Below are 7,588 nucleotides of genomic sequence, written 5' to 3'. Positions count from 1 at the left end.
TTGCCTGTATATAAAAAAAACCCAAGAAAAACAAAAAAACACTAACTCTTTGCAGATAATGCCCTGGCTGGAATCAAACCTAAGTCCCTAGTGGTAAACATTGCACTGATCCTGTGTTTTTGAGACTTTGCAGAGTGCCCAGAGCAAAAATCAGATAAATGAATACGGTAAAGGTGGCCATACATGGAGAGATCCGCTCGTTTGGCGATGTCGCCAAACGAGCGGATCTCCCTCCGATATGCCCACCTTGAGGTGGGCAATATCAAGCTGATCCGATCGTGGGCCCTAGGGCCCAACGATCGGATCCTAGCGGATGCAAACGGGCGGTCAGATCGCGGGACCGCATCAACGAACAGATGCGGCCGCGATCCGACGGGATTTTTAGTCCCATCCGATAGAGATCTCGATCGGGGAAGCCCGTCGGGGGCCCCCATACACGGGCCAATAAGCTGCCGACTCGGTCTGTCGGCAGCTTTTATCGGCCCGTGTATGGCCACCTTTAGTCTCATTATTGTAATCCTTTACAGTAATATCAGGATAGGATAAAAAATAGTATGATTACAGTATTCTATAATCAGCAGGATTCGGATTTGGTTGAATCCAAGTGCCAAATGAATCCCAAAAATGACAGGACTTTTTGTCACACAAACAAGAAATTCAAAGATTTTCTTAACGGTGTGCTGAGCGCTTGGTTCTCTTTCGGTATTCGCCCAAATCTTTTACAAGGGATTCGCCGAATCCTAAAATTGTGGATTCAGTACATCCCTAATTTTAATGACATGTAGTTCAGGATGCCCAGCGTCCAATCACCAGCTAGCATAGTAACATAGTAACATGCCATTTTGGAGTCATGAAGGAATTTTTTGCCCTTCTGAGGCAAATTGCAGAGGCTTCAGGTGGGGTTTTTTTTCCTTCCTCTGGATCCACGTGCAGTTAGGCAGGTTAAGTAGAGTTAAAAGGTTGAACTTCATGGACATGTCTAACTTACTATGTTACTATGTAATGCCCAGCGTCCAATCACCAGCTAGCTTCGTAGGTCTAATGCAAGTAATGAACACAAAATCTGTATTTTATTTTGAGGAGAACATTTTGATGTTCTCCTATAACCTCCTCTATATTTTTGGGAACCTGGAGTGAAGTCAACATACGTTTTGGGGCACTGAAATAGAAGCTACAGTATTGTATTGATAACCCACTTTCAAACCCAGTAAATATCATATGCTGATTAGTAGAACATATCAAACAGGCCCGGTGCAGACTAGGGGAGAAAAAATGAGCACTACAATATTATAACGACTTATTCTTGCAAAAAGCAACTATGCATAGTAACGTATTTGCCATTAATCAAACGCTGCTCTTCAGATCAATATTTAACATGCAGTATTGAAATTGTTGCATGACTGCAACTGATTCGATATGGATAACATGCCGATCATATTTTATTAAAGGCACATTTTATTATTTGATGTTACTCTGATTATAACAAATCAAATATTCTCTAGGGCTATACCGTATTTGCTGACCTTGTATAAAAAAAAAAAAAAAAAGAACTTGAATGCACAAGTGATATTCAGAGCAGTAATACACATAAAACAACCTGTGCTGTCATTAATACTTCAAAACTAAACTCCCCAGATGAGGCAAGCAATATGGCAGCGATCTCATATCTACTAATGCATCTCTAATTAAAGAGAATGTTCTATGCATACAATTACAAATGCTGTAATAGATGACAGTCTAATTATAGAAGAATCATTTCTGATCGCCATCTGCACAATATCCAGGAAACACTCCCACACAAACCATATAATCTACTCCACATTCAATCAGACTTTGCCACTAAAATCATCAACAACGAGTAACTGAAAGCATTAAACAAAGTAAAAAATAAATAAATAGAGTAATATAAAGAGTAACAATACAGGTATAAGATCCATTATGCAGAAACTTACTATCCAAAAGCTCAGGATTATGGGAAGGCCATCTCCCGTTTTAAGCAAATAATTCTAAATTTTAAAAATGATTTCCTTTTTCTCTGTAATAATAAAACAGTATTGTTTACTTGATGGCCATGATGCATGAATCCATATTGGTGGCAAAACAATCAATTGGGTTTATTTCATGATTTTATCAGAATTAAGGTATGGAGATCAACATTTCAGAAAGATCCCTTATACAGAAAACCCCAGGTCTCAAGCATTCTGGATAATAGAGTCTACTAAATTTACCCTCACAATCATACATTGGCTGATGATGTAGGCTTTCCAACTGATTGGCCCGCAGGTTGAGCAGACACATATCGTACGAGAGGCCACATATAGCATGGATCACTTTTCTTTTGCTCAATTGCACGGTTCATCTTCCTCATCTGCTGATGCACCATGTACAGGTATTGCACCTGTTATCCAGAATGCTCAGGACCTGGGGTCTTCCATAATTTGGAGCTCCCTACTTTTAGTCTACTAAAAAATCATTTAAACGTTAAAGGTCTAAAATAGAATAAGGCTAGAAATACTGTATTTTGTATACTACACGAACTTACTGTACCACAAGCCTAATTAAACACAAGATTTATTATTTTAAAGTTGGCCACAGGGGGTCACCATCTTGTAACTTTGTTAAACATCTTTGCAAGACCAAGACTGTGCACATGCTCAGTGTGGTCTGGGCAGCTTAGGGATCGTCATAAAGCCGATACAGCAAGACTGAATAATAACCACAATATACGGACTGCACTGGGTCCTGTGTTGTAATGTAATCTAATGTGGATTTTATAGTTTTTGTATTGTTTAATACAAACTTTCTCAAACTCTGCAGAACTAGTGGCTGCAGCAAAATAATCCTCCAAATAGAATCCCAGTTTATCTGTTTAAATCTGGCTCCATGATCTTTGTCCCTGCAGTTGGAGTTGGAAACACTAAAAAAGACAAAAATAAAATCCAATACAAATCTCTACACAGTCACCGACTGCTCTACAGGGAAACAAACAAAGCTGCTTGAGTTCTGCATGGATGGGAGCTAAGGCAGGGACTCCCCCTGCTGTTCATAAGTATGATTGTTTCCCTGCAGAGCAGTTAGGGACCGTCTGACAATTCCTATCCACAGCAGTAAATGAAGGGAGAATTTCACTGAATACAGTCAGATTTCTTATAAAAACAGTAATCATTTATTAATTTTGCCTTTACATGCCCTTTAAATAAACACAATAAAATTGTTAGGCTTCCAATAAGGTTTATTTTTATCTCAGTTGGGATCAAATATAACAGGTTTACATATTATGGATACATGTTTACATACATGTTATTACAGACATTTACAGCTGAATCGTCAGATATACAGGTAGAAACAATAGAATTCTTCCTGTATCTGCCTATTCAGCAGTAAACAATGGCTGATGTACGGGAACCTTTAAAGGCTTTCAATCAAAATATTCCGACATGCCCGATCAACAAGCCGATTGATATCCAAGTCTTTTGCCAATATCGGTCGTCTCGTCTCAAGCCATACACACCTGGTCAGCATATTACGTACTAAATATCAAATTAAATAGTGTTTCATGCAATTTTAATGGTATGTGCATGGCCATCTTAATGGGGTCACTGACCCCAGCAGATAACATTTCAATGTCAGGCTAAAGTCAGACAGAGCAAAAGAATGGGATGTGTGTGGGAAGTATTTTCTACCTCTTATGCTGAGGTGCCTATAAAAAAAAAAAATAAAACTTTGGTAGACAAATTTCCAGAGTTCAGGTATAAGACCTGTTAACCAGAAAGCCGTTATAAAAAAAACTCTGAAGTAGGGGAAGGTCCTCTCATTCTCCATTGCAAAAAAAAAATTCTAATATATAGAAATCATTTCCTTTTTCTCAGTAAAAATAGAACATTGCCTTTCACTAAATCCTAACTAAAACTAGGGATGCTGAATCCTTTGTAAAAGATTCCACCGAATAGCAAACTGAATCCTAATTTTTTTTTTCCACTTTCTTGTTTTTTGACGAAAACCACACAATTTTAAGGATTCGGGTTGGCCATGCATGAGGATTCTGCCGAATCTGAATCCTGCTGAAAAGGCCTGAATACTGAAATGAATCCTTGTTTCTCTGCAGCCCTAACTAACACATAATCAGCCCTTATTAGGGGCAAAACAATCCTATTGGGTTTATTTAACTTTTAAATGATAATTTAGTATCCAAATCAGGGAAAGATCCCATAAGCCAAGCATTCTGGATAAAAGGTCCCATACCTGTTTAAGAATTTACTGGGGGCTGTCGCTAACTAGTTCACAATTAAAAAAAACAAAACAAAACAGAAATGTGTCGGCCACAAAAAATTAGAAAGCTTTTTCTGCACTGAACACCAAAACACTGTTTCCTAGCAGTTCCACCAATATAATATACACAGCCATCACATAGAATTCATATTTACTTTGTGTCTGCCAAAAACCATGGCTGGTAGCCTACAGAGGGGAAATCTTTACCACTTTTAAAAAGAATCTGCCATCATTTCCAGTCCACCAGCACATCGGTTACTTCTATACACATTAAAGGGGTTGTTCACCTTTAAATTAACTTTTAGTATGACGTAGAGAGTGATATTCTGGGACAATTTGCAAATGGTCTTCATTTTTTATCATTTGTGGTTTTGAATTATTTAGCTTTTTATTCAGCAGCTCTCCAATTTGGAATTTTAAGATCTATCTGGTTGCTAGGGTCTAAATTACCCTAGCAACCAAGCAGTGGTGTGGGGGCGAGATATTGGAATATGAATAGGGGAGTGCAGGAATACAATAAGTAATCAAATATAACAATAACAATGTAGTCTCAAAGATCAATAGTTTATTTGGCTGCAGGGGTCAGTTGTTAACCTTCCAGTTGAGTTGTTTTCAGATTGCTCTACAGAAATAAAGACTTTTTTCAATTGCTTTCCATTTTTTTTTTTTTTTTAATTGTTTTTCCAAAATCTTAGCTTAGTGTCCGTGTCTCTGTTGTTTCAGTCTGGCAACTCAATAATTCAGGTGCATATTCTGAACTATAACATTTAGTTGATACATTTCTCAGCAGCATCTCTGGAGCATTAGCAACTACTGTATCAATTCTAACAGCTGCCTGTAATGAAACTCAGGGATTGTACTCAGCAGGGACAAACATAAGAAATGTATCAACTAAGTATATCAAATTAGAACAGTTTACAGAATCTGTGACACCCCCCCCCCCCCAGAGCTGCTTTAGAAAGAGAAATTAGACTCTACTAGTGATGGGCTAATCTGACCCGTTTCACTTTGCCAAAAACTCACGAAACATCGAAAATTCGCCAACATAAATTGGTCTGGGTGACATATTTTTGACGACAACAAATTACCCAACAATTTTTTGACACGCCACGAATTTTTTCACCCATCACAGACTATGGGCGTTATTTTCACAAAAGATTTTGCTCATCACTGGATTTTACACTTCAATAGTAGAGAAATGGTCACACATAGAAAATAGAAAGTAATTGGAAAAAGTCTTTATGGTGAACGCTCTGAAACCAACTGAACTAAAAAAAAAAAAAAAGTGTTGGAAGGTGAACAACCCCTTTAAAGGATAATTCAACCGCTACCCCCCTACCCTACGTAGACCCTCCTCCCCCCAGCCTACTTGGTACCCGGGGCAAATGCCCCTAACTTTTTACTTACCCCTCGGTGCATATTCTTTTCTTGGGAGTTCACGGCCGTTATCTTCTTCTCTTCGTTAAACTTCGGAAGCAGATCGTTGTTTTCAGCGCATGCACAGTTGGGATTTATATTCCGGTCCTGAACAACTGCACATGCACCGAAAGTCACGAAAATTTCCAAAGTCAAGACTTTTGGCGCATGCGCAGTTGTTCGGGACCGGAATATTACTCCCAACTGTGAATGCACCGAAAGCGGCGGTCTGCTTCCGAAGTTTAACGAAGAAAAGAAGATGGCTGCCGTGAACTTCCGAGGACAGAGTCTGCACCGAAGAGTAAGTAAAAAGTTAGGGGCATTTGCCCCTGGGTACCAGGTAGGCTGTTGGGGGGGGTGAGTAGGGTCTACGTAGGGTAGGGTTTTTTTATGTTACGGGTTGAATTCTCTTTTAAGGGCAGAGACGCGAAGATTCGGGGAGATTTATTCGCTTGGCACCAAATCGGCTCTTCTTCAGGCGACTAATCTCCCCGAAAAGACTTCCAGCTGACTAGATTCTAAATCGCCGTTGGGATGGCACTCTGAGCGCTTCATTTTCCGAACTCGCTCTAAGTTTCCTTGTGAGGCAACTATGAGTGACTTCAGAAAATGAAGCACTTCGAGTGCCATCTCGTCGGCGATTTAGATTCTAGTCAGCGGGAAGGCTTTTTGGGGGGTTTGGTTGCCAGAAGAAATGGCGATTTCTCGCAGGGTGACTAAATATCCCCGAATCTTCGCGTGAGTCTCTGCCCTAAAAGTTAAACGAGTTGGAACAACAAGAGAAATAATTCAAAAACTATAAAAAAAAAAAGACCAATGGAAAAGTTGCTAAGAATGGCCCATTCTAAAACAAACAAACTCAAAGTTAATACGAAGGTGAAGCACTCCTTTAAAGAATATGGGTCTGATTTATTCAGCAAATACACTAGAAATGTCTTCTTACCACATCCCAGCAATTGAGGAGAGATGAGTCATAAGAAGAAAAGACTGGTTGACTATACAATAGTGAGGAGGGCAGGGCACCCATATACCCACATCCACACTTGTATAGTAGCAGCTGGGCAGAGCCTGCAACCCATAACAACCAATCCAGTTCTTGCTTTCATCGTTCTTCCTGCAGCCGGGTAAAAAAAAGCGTCTGAATGTCTGGTTGCTAGGGGTTACTGCCCAGCAGCTAATTTGCTCAGTGTTTAGGAGGCCCAATGCCCCAGCCGGGATGTTATTAGTGCAAGAGGAAGCATCCCATTCCAACTTGACTTCCTGTACGCTCCAGCAGCACGCATTCCCGCTGAATTGATACCCGTATGTACGTTCACGTATGACGCAGATTAAAGGAAAGTACAATGGAAACCGCAGGCGCCGCTTTGTCCGCACTTCCTACCTGCTAAAAACCCTCGGTTCTCTGTATCACCGGCGAAGGTGGATGGAAATTCAAAACAGGACGCCAGCGACTGGCCGAGACGTCTGGGTCATGTGATCTCCCATTATCATTTTCCGGCTGCAGCATGGGAATTGTAGTTCACAGTAACTTCAGGATGCTTCTGTTCTAGGAGAGGACGGACTACAACTCCCCAAGAACCAATGAGCAGAAGAACAACGTGTCCCGCCCCCGCCCCTATTGGCTACATTGTAACTCTTGGTCAGTGCTCTTTTCTTTCTCGGTTATTGAAATTCCCTGTTGTATTTCAAAACTAAGTAACATAAAGCCCACGATTTTGCTTAACATCAAGGTCAATAACAGTTTCTGTGTCCGAAAGCCTGAATTCACAAGCTGGAACCTGTAGTAGTAGAACTATAAATCTTAATCAGAAAATCACTTCATGTCCACCTTTGAGTTGACTTTTAGTTTGATGTAGAGAGGGATATTCTGAGACTATTTGCATTTAGTTTTCATTTTTTGTAA

The 7,588-nt window shown here is 40.0% G+C and overlaps 1 protein-coding gene across 2 annotated transcripts in view; it reads right to left on the bottom strand.

Annotated features, from left to right (window-relative positions):
- btbd3.L (BTB (POZ) domain containing 3 L homeolog) overlaps positions 1-7,205 on the bottom strand; it is a 16,320-nt gene extending 9,115 nt beyond the window's left edge. Inside the window, exon 1 of one of the 2 annotated variants that reach the window (XM_018262792.2) lies at positions 7,067-7,205. The gene's annotated coding sequence lies outside the window, so the exon portion shown is untranslated. Of the gene's footprint in view, positions 1-6,628; positions 6,839-7,066 lie in introns of those variants that run through there. The other variant, XM_018262791.2, reaches the window with a different exon arrangement.
- Between the last annotated feature and the right edge of the window lie 383 nt (positions 7,206-7,588).

The sequence above is a fragment of the Xenopus laevis genome, chromosome 5L (genome assembly GCF_017654675.1).
Source record: "Xenopus laevis strain J_2021 chromosome 5L, Xenopus_laevis_v10.1, whole genome shotgun sequence".
Taxonomy (NCBI): domain Eukaryota; kingdom Metazoa; phylum Chordata; class Amphibia; order Anura; family Pipidae; genus Xenopus; species Xenopus laevis.
Note: the sequence above shows the minus strand (reverse complement) of the source record. Positions and strands in the feature narration are given on the sequence as shown.